The 18,426-nt window shown below is 49.3% G+C and overlaps 1 pseudogene; it reads left to right on the top strand.

The window, feature by feature from the left end:
• Positions 1–4,236: 4,236 nt before the first annotated feature.
• Positions 4,237–7,084, top strand: LOC140902919 (mucosal pentraxin-like; annotated as a pseudogene).
• Positions 7,085–18,426: the final 11,342 nt, after the last annotated feature.

Genomic DNA, 18,426 nt, shown 5'->3' with positions numbered 1-18,426 from the left:
CTTCTAACCGCCCTAGTGTCTGGCTGCACATAACCAGCAGCCAGGCGATTTGCCTCAACCTCCCACCCCGCCATAAACGTCTCCCCCTTACTCTCACAGATATTGTGGAGCACACAGCAAGCAGTAATAACAGTGGGAATATTGGTTTCCCTGAGGTCTAAGCGAGTCAGTAAACTGCGCCAGCACGCCTTTAAACGTCCAAATGCACATTCTACCATCATTCTGCACTTGCTCAGCCTGCAGTTGAACAGCTCCTGACTACTGTCCAGGCTGCCTGTGTACGGCTTCATGAGCCATGGCATTAAGGGGTAGGCTGGGTCCCCAAGGATACATATAGGCATTTCGACATCCCCAACAGTTATTTTCTGGTCTGGGAATAAAGTCCCTTCCTGCAGCTTTTGAAACAGACCAGAGTTCCTGAAGATGCGAGCGTCCTGTACCTTTCCCGGCCATCCCACGTTGATGTTGGTGAAACGTCCCTTGTGATCCACCAGAGCTTGCAGCACTATTGAAAAGTACCCCTTGCGGTTTATGTACTCACTGGCTTGGTGCTCCGGTGTCAAGATAGGGATATGGGTTCCGTCTATGGCCCCACCACAGTTAGGGAATCCCATTGCAGCAAAGCCATCCACTATGACCTGCACATTTCCCAGGGTCACTACCCTTGATATCAGCAGATCTTTGATTGTGTGGGCTACTTGCATCACAGCAGCCCCAACAGTAGATTTGCCCACTACAAATGGATTCCCAACTGACCGGTAGCTGTCTGGCGTTGCAAGCTTCCACAGGGCTATTGCCACTCACTTCTCAACTGTGAGGGCTGCTCTCATCTTGGTATTCATGCGCTTCAGGGCAGGGGAAAGCAAGTCAAAGTTCCATGAAAGTGCCCTTACGCATGCGAAAGTTTCGCAGCCACTGGGAATCGTCCCAGACCTGCAACACTATGCGGTCCCACCAGTCTGTGCTTGTTTCCCGAGCCCAGAATCGGCATTCCATAGCATGAACCTGCCCCATTAGCACCATGATGCATGCATTGGCAGGGCCCATGCTTTCAGAGAAATCTGTGTCCATGTCCTGATCACTCACGTGACCGCGCTGACGTCGCCTCCTTGCCCGGTATCGCTCTGCCAGGTTTTGGTCCTGCATATACTGCTGGATAATGCATGTGGTGTTTAATGTGCTCCTAATTGCCAAAGTGAGCTGAGCGGCCTCCATGCTTGCCTTGGTATGGCGTCTGCACAGAAAAAAGGCGCGGAACGATTATCTGCCCTTGCTCTGACGGAGGGAGGGAGGGAACGGGGGCCTGACAATATGTACCCAGAACCACCCGCAACAATGTTTTAGCCCCATCAGGCATTGAGATCTCAACCCAGAATTCCAATGGGCAGCGGAGACTGCGGGATCTGTGGAATAGCTACCCACAGTGCAACACTCCGGAAGTCGACGCTTGCCTCGGTACTGTGGAAGCACTCGGCCGAGTTAATGCACTTAGAGCATTTTCTGTGGGGACACACACACTCAAATATATAAAACCGATTTCTAAAAAAACGACTTCTATAAATTCGACCTTATTCCATAGTGTAGACATACCCTAATCTGCCACAACTACTCCTTTTCTTTTTGCGAATACAGACTAACATGGCTGTTACTCTGAAACCAAAAATTTGCTCTGATATTCCAGTGGAGAGAGGAGGAAGTGCAATTAGCATGACAGGCCCTCACCAGGGGGGCCATGCCACCAAGTATTAATACCTGTCCCCAGCCTCTCTCAATTCACAGAATTTTGGAACCCATGTCCCTTGCCTAGCGAGTTGATGGCAAGTCCCTCCATCATAACAAAAGGCCAAGTACAGTTGCACTGTCCTTGATTCCCATAATCAGGGTAATAACAATTTATTCTTCCTGCCCCAATAACAGAGACACTGGGGATTCCACAGCAGCCAAAGTGACCATTTGGGCAGCTATAGCTTCATTCTAGGTGGGGTGGGTGTGCCTATGCAAATGAGATCGGCCCCTGAAGTTCTTTTCCACAACTTGCCACACCTCACCACCAGATGTCAGGGTGGAGCTCATCCTGACTGCTTACATATGTGTAGTGTGTGCAGTCTGTTTTTGGTAATCGTTAATAAATACAGGATAAGGTTATTACTGTGTAAGGTTCTTTCACTGGTAAAGGTCCTGCAAACCTGCAGGGTTACACCTGAGCCCTAGGAACTGGGAGAGGCTGTCCCATCGACAGCACTGTCTACACAGGGGGTTATGGTCAATAGAACAATGTCACTATGGGGCTGGATTTTTCTCACCTCTGAGCAACAGTTATATCAATGTAAATATGTAGTGTAGACCAAGCCTTAGCCTGTCATGAGAGCAAACTTAGCCCTCCCCTCCCAACTGGGTAGCCATGCAAATATAGGGGAAACTGAGGCACACATTGGCTTCATAAAAATATTACAGAAAATTCCCACTTTGTCCCACGCCCTGCTGTCCTGCACTCACCTCCCAGCAGTGGCTCCTGTCACATGGGGCTGGGCTTGGTTTTGCTCCCTCCAAGCATTGCAACCTGGTGCACAGAGCCACAGCACCAATCACTGAGTTCCACAGATTTGGGGGCCTGTGGTCCAGGCCTCTCCAGGAATATGGCCCTGATGATTAGGGCTGATCAAAAATAGTGAATCAATGGAACTCCCATGATGCACCATGGTGTCTCAGAAAGAGGGGAGACTGTGGTGCATCATGGGATATGTAGACCCCAGTCAACAATGGGGTTTGAAACACCAGAATTACAACTTGTGTGAGACACCTGGCTTCCCTCATTGGGGGCAGGTCCTGTGCGGGGCAAAGGGGCGTGTCAATGCAGGGTAGCAGAATCCCGAATGCCACAGACCCCCCGCCGGCGCGCCCCCCCCGCCGGCACTCCCCCCCCGCACACATTCTCCGCTAATTCCCCAGTGCCCGAAAGGTGTGACTAAGGCCTGCCAGTGGGACAGTAGCTCTCCATCACCCCCTAGAGGCTTGGTGGACCGATTGAAACCTGTTACAGTCTCCCAGCCTCCTTCCAGTACAGGACAAAAATATTTACTGAACACTTCCCCCTTTCCTGCCATCATGGCTGACAGTGTTGCCGCTGCTCTCCCGTAATGGATCTGTATGAACACTGGGATTTTGTTTGTTCCTGACAGATTTAAAGAATGCCTTGATTGCCCATCATCAGAGGGGTAGCCGTGTTAGTCTGGATCTGTAAAAGCAGCAAAGGGTCCTGTGAAACCTTATAGGCTAACAGATGTATTGGAGCCGATGAAGTGGGTATTCACCCATGAAAGCTCATGCTCCAATACGTCTGTTAGTCTATAAGGTGCCACAGGACTCTTTGCTGCTTTTGATTGTCCGTAACACACTGGCCACAGACTCTTGACATCTGTCCCTCTGATTCTTCCCTCTGGTTTATTCTGGAGGTGAAGAAGATGCAGAAGCGGCAGCTTTAGCTCCTCCTCCTCACTGGCCTCTGCGGAGCTGTGGCCCAGACAGGAAGGGGCAGAGCTAGCTGTGCCGGGGAAGGAGGGCAAGCACTGGCTAGGATGCCCTCTGTACAGGGAGAACAGGGTTTGTGCTTCTGCAGGCAGAGAGCAGCCGAGTCCCTGGCACTCTGGAGGGTGCATGGGTCACATTTTCCAGTCGCCCTCCCCACAGCCCCCAGCCGAAGATAGGACTCCCGCTAATGCCCCCATCCAGGGCAGGGCTTCTGTTGGACTCGGGGGTCTGTCGGTGCTAAGTCCCCTGGTGCTCAGCTTTTAGCCCCATTGGATCTTGGCTCCCACCTCGAGACAGTGGGGCCTGATGTCAATTGAAGCGCTGGGGCTCAGTGCCTCTGAGGGCCAGGCCCCAAGACACCCAGAAACAGCAATGCAGAACCAGCGCGGGGTAGAGGGGGCTTTGGGAAGACATGCGTTGCTGCACACATCTGATGGCACTGCTTTGGTGCCCACAGGTGTGGCTAGAGACATTTACTGAAGTGCCATAAGAATGTAATGGCCAATCAGCTGCGCCCTGCCCTACCTGAAGGGGGCATGCTGTGACAGCACAGGGGGGTCCATTGGGGCGAGCTGCCACAGCGCAGGAGGATTTGGGGGGCATTGCAACAGCATGGGGGATCTATGGGGGTGCTGTGACAGTGCAGGAGGATTGGGGGCTCCATTCTGGCCAGCAAAAGGGGATTGTGGTGGGCACACAGCAGCCAGCATGTGGGCATTAGCAGATGACACAGGGGCTCGGTGAGCAGCACAAGGGGTTGGCAGAGACACTGTGGGCAGACAGGGGCTTGCAGGGTCGTTCCCCAGTGCAGTCGCTGCTTACCCCGGCCCCTGCAGAGGAACAGGCTTGGCTCCATGTTCTTCCTTCTCCACATTACCAGACAAGCCAGCAGTGAGGATTCAGCCGCGGCCCCCCTACCCCAGCCCAGGCAGAGAGCTGCAGTGTGACATCCCAAGAGATCCTGGGTAAGGAGCTCCCCTCCCCTCGGCTGCTCTTGCTCTAGTGATCCCCTTCCCAGCACACCCACTCCCACCCTGCGCCCAAGAGCTCACCCCTCCCCCCATTGCGTCCACCCCACCCTGCACCCAAAGCGCTCGCCCTGCCCTACCCACAGTGCCCACCTCCACCCTGCATCCATAGCACTTGCCCCTCCCCTTCCCATCACACCCACCCCCATAGTGCTCACCTCTCCACCTCCCATCACACTCACCCCTACCCTGGGCCCACAGCACTTGCTCCTTCCATCACGCCCATCCCTACCCTGGGCCCATAGCGCTCACCCCTCCCATCACGCCCTCCCCCACCCTGGGCCCATAGCTCTCGCCCCTCTGCCTCCCATCACCCCCACCCTGCACTTGTAGCACTCCCCTCACATCACGCCCACCCTGAACCCATCGGTAGAGCCCAGGACACAACACAGGTCACACCAGGATCATCCCCACAGGGCAGGAAATGCCGAACGTCCCCCCCTGCAGCTTTTGCTGAGCCCTGCGCTGTGCATGGAGCAGTAGGATCAGATCTGCCAGAGCATAAGCCTTCCACCCCTTGCAGCTGTGACCTTCCCACAGCCACCACCCGCCGTGCCCACCTCCGGAGTGTCCACACGCTGCCTGGGGGCCACACGCAGCCCCAGCACCCGCCGTGCCCACCTCCGGAGTGTCCGCACGCTACCTGGGGGTGAGATATGGGTAGGGTGACCAGATAGCAACTGTGAAAAAACGCGACAGGGGTGGGGGGTAATAGGTGCCTATATAAGAAAAAGTCCCAAAAAAATGGACTGTCCCTATAACAAAGGGACATCTGGTCACCCTAGATATGGGGCTAGCCGTAGGACCCAGTTTGCCCTGTCCCATCTGGCACCCATGGGCACTCGCTCAAAAGTGCGGAGGAAAGTGTCGGGGTCATCATCGGGGCCCATTTTACAAAGGCCCAACCCCGTAGTGCGGGTGCCATCTCCCCGCAAGGAACTCACCAGTTTCTGCAGGAGTTGTTGCTGCACCCCCGCTTGCTCCTTAATAAAGTCCTGTTCAGTCCTCTGCTGCTCAGCCTGCCAGGCAAGTAGAGCCTGTCTCTGCATCTGGTGGGATTGCTGGAAGGCCTGCAGTGTCTTCTGCATCTCCTCCAGCTGCTGAGCCAGCCACTGCAGGGTTCCCCTCCATCTCCAGGTCACCAAACTGTAGCTCTGGCACAAAAGGATCTCTGACAAGACCCCATGTGTCACAGGGTGCACAGCCAGCCCCTCTTCTTCTGGGCCCGGTTGCCCTCCCAAATAAGTCCAGAGAGACTTCTGCTCTGTGCAATACCCGTGTCCTTTTTTCTTTAAGCATTTTCCCACCACCAGTGTCCAACTATATACAATCCTTACAGGTGTCTCACCTACTGCAGGCTGGGTCAGTAATCAGCTAGAGGGCTTCCACCACTCTCTCTGACTGACCTCTTCCTTCTGGCTCCTTCCCAGCCTTTGTAGCTCCTGCCTAATAGGCTGGCAGGTGTTGCCAATCTCTAGGCAGACATAAGGCTTTTCAACCAACCCCAATATCCCCCTTAATTGGGGCTGGCATGGCAGGGGCTGATGAGGTGTGTTTGCAGCAGCACCACCATGCCACAGCTGGGATAGCAGGGTGTGGGAGGGGGTGAGGGAATTAGCAGAACTGGGTACGGCCCAGGGCTGGGATAGCATGGTGTGGGGGGAGTAAGAGGCAGTGACAGAGTTTGGTCGGACACGGGGCTGAAATATCAGCTTGGGGGAGAATGGGGGTGGGCATTGGTAGAGCTGAGTCACCCCAGGGCTGGGATAGTTGTGGGGGAGGATTTAGAGGCCTCAGGGGTTAACTAGGAAGAGTGGTTCCAATCGGGTCCCTTACCCTGATGGAGAAACACCCCCTCCCCCATCTCCCTTCTCCTCACAGACCTCTTCTGTAAGGTGTTTGTTTTCCCAAGAGCATCCAACGACTCCTATGTAATCCTGAAGCTGAAGCCAGAGCAGGCACTCCAGAGTTTTACCATGTGTCTGAGATCCTACACTGACCTGCCCCAGCCATATGCCCTCTTCTCCTATGCCACCAAGGCCCATGACAACGAATCCTGCTCTCCAAATCCAGCTCCAGGAAGTACAGACTATATGTGGGCGACGGAGGGCGGAATCTGTGACCTTTAGAGACCCGTATGGACTGGGAGCACGTCTGTGCCGGCTGGGACTCCGCCACGGGCATAGCCGAGTTCTGGGTGAACAGGAGCCCTTACCCAGGAAGGGTCTGCAGAAAGGCTACTCCGTCAGTGCCGAGGCTGTAATCATAGAATCATAGAATATCAGGGTTGGAAGGGACCTCAGGAGGTCATCTAGTCCTCAAAGCAGGACCAATCCCCAATTTTTGCCCCAGATCCCTAAATGGCCCCCTCAAGGATTGAACTCACAACCCTGGGTTTAGCAGGCCAATGCTCAAACCACTGAGCTATCCCTCCCCCCGTCATCCTGGGGCAGGAGCAGGACTCCTTTGGGGGCGGGTTTGAACTCCCAGAGTCAGTTGTAGGGGAAATCACAGATGTGTACATGTAGGACCATGTCCTCTATAACATGGAGTCTACAATGTGGGGTGGGTCCTTTTCCTGCTACATCTTTGGCTGGAATAATTTGCACTATGAATTAGTCAGTGACGTGTTCCTGAAACCCAGGCTGCAATTCTGATCCTGTGAACACGGGCCACGTTCAGCAGCGTGCAGCCCCAGCCCAAAGCCATGGAGCTCCAACTCCTGCTGTCTGCTTTCAGAGAGTGACGTGCCCCAGGCTGTGCTGTCTGCAGCCACAAACCAGATATGCCAAACCCATGAAAAAAACACAGAAATTGAGCTTGTTTTTGGCTTAATTGGCTAGTGAGTTGCGTTTTGGCTTAGTTTTGGCTTGTAGCTCGTTTCTTGTTGTAGCTTGTTGCTTCTTTTTTTTGATTGGCTCCCGGCAAGCAAGGGGCAAGAGAGGGAGAGTCAGGAGTGCACAGCGGGGCCACCACAGTTCCAGACTGCACATTGGGGGGATCTAGTCACATAGAGTGTTGGGGTTCTTAGGGATTGGTTTGTTTTGGCCTTGTTTTGAAATGGGATTAGCTTGATTTTTGGCTTATTGTGAAAGTTGGGGTGCTTATTTACTGTGTGAAAGTTGGCAACTGTGCCATAAACCCTGGCACGTCTAGCACAAAGGAGAATATGATCTCCAGCCCTGAGGGTTTATGCCATTCCCTGTCGCACACACTGGGCCAAAGCACAGAGCTGAGAGAGGCTGGAAGGTGCTGTCTAGGCCTCCCACCCTGGGCCCCAGCATGGATGCTCCTCAGTGAGCTTTCCAGCGCTTGGTCCAGTCTGCTTATAAATGTGCCTGGCATCACGGCTGGTGCAGCTCTCCATGAGCTTTCCTGTTCACTGCAGATCTCATGGGCAGGATGGGATCCTGACATGCACTCAGCACCATTTGCCTGGGTTCCTCCCACTAATCTGGTGAATTCTGGCCCTGCAGAGCTGTGCCGGGCTCTGCCTTTCACTGCTGGGTTAAGCCCTTGGCACAGACAGACCCAAATCCCATTGGCTTTCCATGAAGGCACACGTCATTGCAAACTCCTGCCCATTCCCTCAGTGTATCAGTATTGCCTCTTGCTAGACAGCGCCCTCCTCTTGAAAAGTTTGGCTGCTGATTAGCTCCCCCCGGCCCTCCATGGCTGGCTGTACATCTCCATTTTCCTACTGTCTGTTTAGCTATAATCCTACCTGTTGCATTGTTTCTCTAGGCTCCCACCCCTCCCACTCAGCTCCTTATGTCCGCGATTTTCTCACACAGGCATTCTCCTCACTCTCTTCCAGGTCACTTAGGTCTTAAGAGGCTCTGAAATGAGACCAGAAGGCACCATCCCCTCCCGCTCTCATTCTATTACCCTCTAGCATTTCTCACTGTTTATGGTCCTGCTGGAGCTCTTGATTCATATCGGCGAAGGGGCTGTTTAATTGCCGTGTAGATGTTCCAGCTTTGGCTGCAGCTCAAGAGCTGGGACCCTCCCACCACCCAGGACCTCCCTACACCCCAATTAAACAGCTCCTTTGCTTGAGCCCCACCAGCCGGAGTCAGCTGACATGGGCCAGCCAGGCTGTCCAATTGCAGGGTAGACCTAGCCTGAGTGAGAGCAACATAAAACCCACCAACAGCTCACAGCAATGCCCGCTGCTCGGGCTTATCTCAACCGAGCCCTGCGTGAGGGCGCACCCCACCCACCCTCTACCCCAGGCCCGCCGGACCTTTCAATTGGGCCCCTACCCCGTAGATCCCAGCAAACCCCTCACCCTTTCACTGCAAGCCGGCTGCATGAACTGCAACCGGTCAGCTTCCAAATCGTGCCACGGAAACATTTATACACACTCACGCTTCACACCCTTCATGCCCACACCCTGGTGTCCCGCCCCGATACAAAGTGGTGGGACCTCCTGCCACCTTTGGAGGGTGAGCAACCTCAGTGGGCCAGCTTGTATTCCACCTTGGTCCCGAGGCCTGTCGGGGACATTAGTTGGCGGCTCCTTCACGGAGCTGTGAGCACGGGCGTGTTTTTGACACGGTTCACCCCCATCCCGGATACTTGCCCTTTTTGCAACATGAGGGAAACCCTGGCACACGTATATTTAGAGTGTGCCAGATTGCAGCCCCTTTTCCAGCTCCTCACGAATATTTTATTACGCTTTTGGCTCCACTTTTCCCCTCACCTTTTTATCTACACACTCCCCATCCGTGGCCCCACAAAATCACGAGATCTCCTGGTTAACCTCCTCCTAGCCCTAGCTAAAACAGCCATTTATAAAACCAGAGAGGGGAGTGTGTAGATAAAAAGGCTAATGAAGCGTCCTGCGATTGTAGGGCCGTTTTCCGATCCTCAGTACATTCACATATCTGGGTGGAGTTCCTCTGGGCGGCGTCCACCGACTCCCTTGACGCCTTCGAGGAGCGGTGGGCGCTGTCCAAGGTTCTCTGCTCGGTGACCCCATCCGGTTCCCTCTGTCTGACCCTTTGATTGAGGGGAAGAGCGAGAGACCCCAGCCCCAGCCGTTGCCGCTGTGGATACCATCATCACTGTCACCTAGGAGGGGTCCTATAACACGTGGGTGTAATCCCCACCCCATCCCAAACCGCCCACCCTGCAGCCGTGCCCATCTTGTCGGGCACTCTCAGGAGAGGAATAATTGGTGACACTGGGCGTGGCACTAGGAACTCGAGGAGGTGGAAGACCACGAGTGTTGAGGAAGCCCCCCTGCTCTAGGCCACCAGGTAACTCAGAAAGAAAAGGAGTACTTGTGGCACCTTAGAGACTAACCAATTTATTTGAGCATGAGCTTTCGTGAGCTACAGCTCACTTCACTCCTTTTCTTTTTGTGAATACAGACTAACACGGCTGTTACTCTGAAACAGGTAACTCAGGAGGGTGGAAGACCACGAGTGTCAAGGAAGCCCCCCAGCTCTGGGCCCAGGCTAGCCTGAACACTTCTCCCTCCTGAAGGCTGCTGTGTCATACCTTCTGTTTGCTTTTGTTTTGTTGCATAGTTTTGCTTTATCCTCTTTGGTGATTCTTTGTAAGTGTTACACAAATAAAATTCTTTTCTGCTTCAAAAAAAAAAAAAACAGCTCACAGCCATTCCCATTCAGCCAGCCCATGCTGGTGCAGCAGAGCAAGGCGGCTGGGGAACCATTTGCACATGGGCGTAGTAGCGCTGCTGGATGCCCAGCGACCCTGCCCCATTCCATGAGTGGGCTGGCGGAAGCAACACATCTACACCCTCAACCACCAAATCATTATAACATTTTCATGGTTAAGGTCTCCAAGCTGATCCAAGCCTGGGCCCACCCATGGTTCTTAGCTCTGTGCTCGGCTCAGGTCCAGGCCATGGGTGGAGCTCAAGGCTGTCAGCAGCAGGGATCCTAGTTTGCCATGATAAAAAAACAAACTTCTCTGATAAAAACTATAAAAGTTTGCATTTTTCCACAATTAAAATGAAAAGCTGAACTGTAGTTTCCCTAGGCACCATACCTACAGGTATCAGATGAATGTTAGGGGGCTTATTCCTTCACCCACTTACTTCCCTGGTCCTTCTCGCATGAACAGAGAGCAACAGTACCCGAAGTCCAAAGGTGCAAACAATTCGATGTTTATTGGGGTGAACTTCCAGCAAGCATGATTCCAGTTTCCTTCCTTAGTATCCTCCTTCCCAGCTCTGACACCACAGAGCCTTACACCTGTGTCCCTGTTCCCATTCCTACCCTTCGCCAAACATGATTCCAACTTCCTTACTCCCATTCCCTGTTCCCATCTCCCCCACACACATGCCCATGCCCACCCCCACCCCCACCCCCTTCCTCATTGACTACAGATTATATAGTAAAACTTGAGTTCTGCTTAGCTATACCTTAACCAATCATTTTCCTGAAATTTAACTAACCAATCCTAACATATTGTAACATGATTATGTAACCAATTATATCCCACCACCTCAATTAGTTTACACCCAGCAAAATTAATTATACAGCAGACAGGAACAATCACAGAACCAGACAGAGATTATACAGACAAACAATAGCAAAGTGGGAACTATAATGACAAAACAATTCCGAAGTGAGGATTTCACATCCCAGCTATTGATAAGTGAGTTCTTGCCAGACAGGATGCTATCAAACTAAGTTTCCTTTTACATTTTCTAGGCACTTCCCTTTCTCTGGAGGTGATAGGAATACAATCCTGTCCTGATAGTGCCTAACAGCCCAATAGCACCTTATTTCAATGTGACTAGGTTGGAATGTGAGGATGTGACCGTTCGCTTCCCATCTTATGGCTGCCTCTGCTGCTTAGCCAAAGGCCTTAGCCTAAGAACAGGGCCTCAGACTGTCACAGTAAGAGAAGGCCCTTACACCAGCAGACAGTGATTTTGATTCTTTCTTTTATACCTCTATAATTAGCCAAGTTATAAGAATACACCTAAATTCTTAGAGTATAGGCCTTTACAGACAGGACTGAATATCTATATCCTAACAATGAACACAATGGTATGTTGATATACAGTAGAAGCCCGTTTATCCAAGCCTCCATTATCCAGCTCTCCGTACTAACCGATCCACCAGTCTCCTAGGGCTGACAGCCCACCTGCCAGCTGTGCAGGGCTGACAGCCTGAGCCCCCTATCTTAAAAAAAGGGATTGAAAGCTCTTTGCCAGTTCTCCTGATTATCCCTGTCAAGGTTCCTCCCCCACTCTGAATTCTAGGGTACAGATGTGGGGACCTGCATGAAAAAACCTTAAGTTACAAAAAAGATACACAGACAGAAATAGTTATTCTATTCAGCACAATTCTTTTCTCAGCCATTTAAAGAAATCATAATCTAACACATACCTAGCTAGATTACTTACTAAAAGTTCTAAGATTCCATTCCTGGTCTATCCCCGGTAAAGACCAGCATATAGACAGACACAGACCCTTTGTTTCTCTCCCTCCTCCCAGCTTTTGAAAGTATCTTGTCTCCTCATTGGTCATTTTGGTCAGGTGCCAGCGAGGTTACCTTTAGCTTCTTAACCCTTTACAGGTGAGAGGAGCTTTCCCCTGGCCAGGAGGGATTTCAAAGGGGTTTACCCTTCCCTTTATATTTATGACAATCCCAATTTTTGATTACCCAGTCTGGCCCCGGTCCCAATTAGATCGGATAAATAGGTTTCAGCTGTTAATTTAAAACAAATTCAAAAAGCAACCACAAGAGGGGGTGGTTATGTTCATTGAATAAATGGCACTGGCACTTTCAGTAAAACTTAATGAATTGTTAATATAGGTTTTTATTTTTTCACAAAACGTAAAAACTAAAGATTTTCTGTAAGAACGCAAATTCCACATTTTTCCCTGGAAAACAGATTTCTAGGCTCCCTGATCATCAGGAGTTCAGTCCTGGTTTCTCGGCCTCCTGTTTTTGCACTCTGAATGTGAGATAGAGGAGAGGCTCAGGGAACTGGGCCTATTTAGTCTGCAGAAGAGAAGAGTGAGGGGGGATTTGATAGCAGCCTTCAACTACCTGAAGGGGGGTTCCAAAGTGGATGGAGCTCGGCTGTTCTCAGTGGTGGCAGATGACAGAAGAAGGAGCAATGGTCCCAAGTTTAGTGTCAAGTGACACTAAACTGGGAGGAGTGGTAGATACACTGGAGGGTAGGGATAGGATACAGAGGGACCTCAACAAATTGGAGGATTGGGCCAAAAGAAATCTGATGAGGTTCAACAAGGACAGTGCAGAGTCCTGCACTTAGGACGGAAGAATCCCATGCACCACTACAGACTAGGGACTGAATGGCTCGGCAGCAGTTCTGCAGAAAAGGACCTAGGGGTTACAGTTGACGAGAAGTTGGATATGAGTCAACAGTGTGCCCTTGTTGCCAAGAAGGCCAATGGCATTTTGGGATGTATAAGTAGGGGCATAGCAAGCAGATCGAGGGACGTGATCATTCCCCTCTATTCGACATTGGTGAGGCCTCATCTGGAGTACTGTGTCCAGTTTTGGGCCCCACACTACAAGAAGGATGTGGAAAAATTGGAAAGAATCCAGCGGAGGGCAACAAAAATGATTAGGGGACTGGAACACATGACTTATGAGGAGAGGCTGAGGGAACTGGGGATGTTTAGTCTTCAGAAGAGAAGAATGAGGGGGGATTCGATAGCTGCTTTCAACTACCTGAAAGGGGGTTCCAAAGAGGATGGCTCTAGACTGTTCTCAGTGGTAGCAGATGACAGAACAAGGAGTAATGGTCTCAAGTTGCAGTGGGGGAGATTTAGATTGAATATTAGGAAAAACTTTTTCACTAGGAGGGTAGTGAAACACTGGAATGCGTTACCTAAGGAGGTGGTGGAATCTCCTTCCTTAGAAGTTTTTAAGGTCAGGCTTGACAAAGCCCAGGCTGGGATGATTTAGTCGGGATCGGTCCTGCTTTGAGCAGGGGGTTGGACTAGATGACCTCCTGAGGTCTCTTCAAACCCTGATCTTCTATGATTCTATGATATTCAGCATACACCGCTCCTTGGTATAAACACTCTTATGTATGTTTTGATGATGCGTATTCTCCATCCTACTGCAGCGTACAACACTGTTATATTATGTCTTGGCCTGTTTTACTTGACCCCAGCATGTAACCTCAGATTATCCACATGGCATCAAGTAAATAAAAATCATTTGGGAAACAAACAATGTCATTTGCTGGCAAGATCTGCTCTGCACTGCTCAGGGATTTGGGGCCTGTAAGTAGGAAAGGCTCTATAGTGTTCTTCAACATATAATTGTGACAGGTGTCCTCACCCGCTTTTTAAATGTATGTCCCACCCCCAGCCTCATTTTTGGACATGTACACTTTCAGTGCAGGGGCCATTTTGACATTTTAAAAAATTATTTATGAGGAGCATTAGGAAAAATAGTTTTTTCACATTTAGAGTTATTTTTAAAGTTAGAAGTTTAGAAGTTAGAAGAATAAAACGGTTTTAGAGAAAACTGTTATGCCTTTTGAACTAAAGGCATTAAATATTAGTAATAAGTATTTTGGGGAAAAGAATAAATTTAATAAATTTAGGTTATTTTGAAATAAAGTCTCAATGACACTTTTTTTAGAGAAAAATAATTGCATTTTTTAAATAAAGGTATTAAATATTCATAATAGAGCATGCGTTTTAGAGGAAAATAAGGTGTGGGGGGGGCTAACAAGTAACCAAGAGAGAGAAGCTATATTAAATAAAAACAAAAAAATCCAAGTATGTGTTTTCTTACAGATACTAAAGTCTTAGAATAAGACAGGTCAGAAATGACAAGGTTGTTATAGAAAATGTATTTCTCAGGGAGGTTGGGAGTTTTGGAGGTGTAACCTTCTTACTTCAAGCTGATAAAAACGTGATAAAACTCTGAGCAGAAAGTAGGCTGAAGCTTTGCTTATAGATCAAGATGCTTACACTTTGCACAAGCTAGTAAGAATCAAGTTTAAAAGAAATAGAAAAGTTGTGTCTGATGTGGATGTGCAGAGTCAGGCTGGTTTGGTCAACATGGCCCCTACTCTTTACCACAAAGATAGTCGTAAATATATTTTAACAGTCATAGACATTTTGTCTAAATATGCCTCGGTGGTAGCCCTAAAGAATAAACCTAGGTGAGAGGTGGCAACAGCGTTTAAAGCTATTTTCAGCCAAGGTCAGGTGCCTTAAAAATTACTGACAGACTGAGAAATAGAGTTTTTAAACAAAACTTTAAAGATGTTGTAAAAACACCCAGGAGTACATTGTTTTGTTACCAATAATCAAGGCAAGGCAAGGATTGCAGAGAGGTTTAACAGATGTGGAGGTATTTTGCCTCCTGTAGCACCTTTCAATACATCAACCTGCTGCAGGTCTTCATATACAGATACAACAGAAGAGATCATGGAACTATCCGAGGATGACAGATTAACATTACCTACACTAACTCGCTAAGGGGATGGAAAATGGAATATGGGGACATTTTTAAATGAAAGTCACTGCAGTTCCTTTTTCAGAAAGGAGATCATGTAAGGATACCTAAATCAGAAGGAGCTTTCGAAAACCTCTACCGATGGATCATGGCAGGGGTTTCAAAGGGCTGTGGTCTGTGTACACATTAAAAGCTTATAGAGAAGAGGAAATATATTGTCTTTTTACTCTGAAGAATTACAAGAAGTGAACCCCGGCTGGACCATGTTTGCAGACTAGAAAAGGTTCTGTCGAAGAAAGGATGGGGGAGAAACAAATATTTTCTGGTGAAATGAAAAGGGTGGCCTGAAAAATGTAACAGTTGGGTTGAAGTGTCTCATATTCAAGACCTCTGAGAAGAGGAAAAATGACTGAAGGCTGATTTTATGTCATCTTACCTAGCAACACATCAGCAGGGGCTTTGTCTCATAATACTAGATCCAACTTCACAACACAGCTGGCTAAGCCTTTAAATCTGATCCAAAATTGAGATGTTGCTTTGCCAGAGATTCACTATTGTCACTTGTGGAACATGATTTCTTATGATTTACCATTTGTGGTGGCATCAAAGAAAGAGAGCCACTACTACTGTGTAGACGTGGGCTATTAGTCAAGCATTTGACATTTAGTATAAAATATCAGAGAAGCTATTAACAGCGATGCCAACCCCAGGAAATTGGCTGTCTGGGTCATTTATGATGTAGTGACCAGACAGGTTCGGTTAGAAGCACCAGTGCAAACGATGAAAAGCTCTTTGTAGTTTCTTCCATACGGGGGAATTGGCAACAATATTAGGAGCAATCCTGAAACAGAAATGCAAGATAGCCCCACACCCCACAGATGTTACCCATGGTGGGAGAGGTACTTTCTTTATACGTGTACACCCGGATAGAGTGGAACATTGGTTAGCAGGGGACTGCAATGTGCCTAGGTGACACTGTGTTCCCATCTGCGGCAGCAGCAACAAGTTGATCACTCTCACATATGATAAACGGCATTATGTCCCCATGAGCCAACAGCACATTGGAACCATCACTATTGAAATAAAGATGGACTAGAATAAACATGTTTCATTTAGGTAGGGGGATCATTAAACTTCATCTGCGCCCCAGGAATGTTGAACAACGGTGACTATAAAAATGTTATGGGGACCCCTCTCTGTATAGGAACTACAAGGCCCAAGCTGGTTATCCCCTACAAGGATATCATGGATTGCCCTTTATGTACAGGGCCGGTTTATGGGGGATTTGCACAGTCATTTTAGAAAAGCAGTGTCAATTTTGAGAAAGCATCTAGAAATTATTAAGCCCCACATGAAAACAGCTCTAAAAATATAACCAAAGCTGTAGTGAGCTGTATGTCTAGCACCACTATGACAAAAATAGCGCACACGTGAAAGATGAAGGTGCTGGTGTAGTGGTGATTAGGAGAAAAAGAGCAGCATTGTGCTGTCCATTTACAGGCCCTCTCAGACCCTTTAAAAGAAAAGCTGTCGGAATACGCCACAGTCATAAATTTAAAAGACTCCCTCGGCAGAGGAAGTGGAGCATCATCCATGGTAAAAGGGATACATTTTAAAATTCAAAATGGCTTTTATTGAGTAAGGTTCTGGAGAATGTGCCAAATCAGAGCTGAAGAGGAGAGGAGGCTGAGGGAGAGGCTGAGGGAACTGGGATTGTTTAGTCTGAGGAAGAGAAGAATGAGGGGGGATTTGATAGCTGCTTTCAACTACCTGAAAGGGGGTTCCAAAGAGGATGGATCTAGACTATTCTCAGTGGTAGCGGATGACAGGACAAGGAGTAATGGTCTCAAGTTGCAGTGGGGCAGATTTAGGTTGGATATTAGGAAAAACTTTTTCACTAGGAGGGTGGTGAAACACTGGAATGCGTTACCTAGGGAGGTGGTGGAATCTCCTTCCTTAGAAGTTTTTAAGGTCAGGCTTGACAAAGCCCTGGCTGGGATGATTTAATTGGGAATTGGTCCTGCTTCGAGCAGGGGGTTGGACTAGATGACCGCCTGAGGTCCCTTCCAACCCTGATATTCTATGATTCTCTATGATTCTATTTCAAGAAGCTCCCACCCAAGCAATCCTTGAGAATAGCTTTGATGTGGAAGTGCCGCCTTTGGCCGTTTTAATGGTGACTGCCCCTCTAGAATTTTTTTATTTCGAGACGCAGGGATCATGTACTTAGTGTACACTACGAAATTACATCAAATTTATAGAAGTCGTTTTTTTAGAAATCTTTTTATATAGTCGATTGTGTGTGTCCCCACACAAAATGCTCTAAGTGTATTAAGTGCATTAACTCGGCGGAGTGCTTCCACAGTACCGAGGCTAGTGTCGCCTTCCGGAGAGTTGCACTGTGGGTAGCTATCCCACAGTTCCCGCAGTCTCCGCCGCCCATTGGAATTCTGGGTTGAGATCCCAATGCCTGATGGGGCTAAAACATTGTCATGGGTGGTTCTGGGTACGTGTCATCAGGCCCTCCCTCCCTCCATGAAAGCAAAGGCAGACAATCGTTTCATGCGTTTTTTCCTGAGTCACCTGTGCAGATGCCGTACCATGGCAAACATGGAGCTCACTATCACCCTACGTCTCCTGGGTGCTGGCAGACGTGGTTCTGCATTGCTACGCAGCAGCAGCTCATTGCCTTGTGTCAGCAGACGGTGCAATAGGCCTGTAACAATTGTCATCATGTCTGAGGTGCTCCTGCCTGCCTCGATAAGGTTGGTCAGGAATGCCTGGGCAGACATGGTCGCAGGGACTGAAATAGGAGTGACTCGACCAGGTCATTCTCTTTAGTCCTGCTGGCAGTCCTATTGCACCATCTTCTGCCAAGCAGCCAGGAGATGAGGATGGCTAGCAGTCCTACTGCACCGTCTGCTGCCAGCCAAAGATGTAAAAGATAGATGGAGTGGATCAAAACAAGAAATAGACCAAATTTGTTTTGTATTCATTTGCTCCCCACTCCCTCCCTTCCTCTGTGAAATCAACAGCCAACAGTCGTTTCGGTGAGGTCTGTCGGGGCACCTTGAAAAATTTAATGGAGATTCAGTCCTGCCTGAAATACTAGGGGGAGGGATAGCTCAGTGGGTTAAGCATTGGGTTGAGCATTGGCCTACTAAACCCAGGGTTTTGAGTTCAAGCCTTGAGGGGGGCCATTCTGTATGACAGTTGTTTTTGTTTCTCCTTGATGTAAAGCCACCCGCTTCATTGATTTTAATTCCCTGTAAGCCAACCCTGTAAGCCATGTCGTCAGTCACCCCTCCCTCCATCAGAGCAACAGCAGACAATCGTTCCGCGCCTTTTTTCTGTGCAGATGCCTTCCACAGCAAGCATGGAGCCTGCTCAGATCACTTTGGCAATTAGGAGCACATTGAACACCACACGC

This window comes from Lepidochelys kempii, chromosome 24 (genome assembly GCF_965140265.1).
Source record: "Lepidochelys kempii isolate rLepKem1 chromosome 24, rLepKem1.hap2, whole genome shotgun sequence".
Classification (NCBI taxonomy): domain Eukaryota; kingdom Metazoa; phylum Chordata; order Testudines; family Cheloniidae; genus Lepidochelys; species Lepidochelys kempii.
Note: the sequence above shows the minus strand (reverse complement) of the source record. Positions and strands in the feature narration are given on the sequence as shown.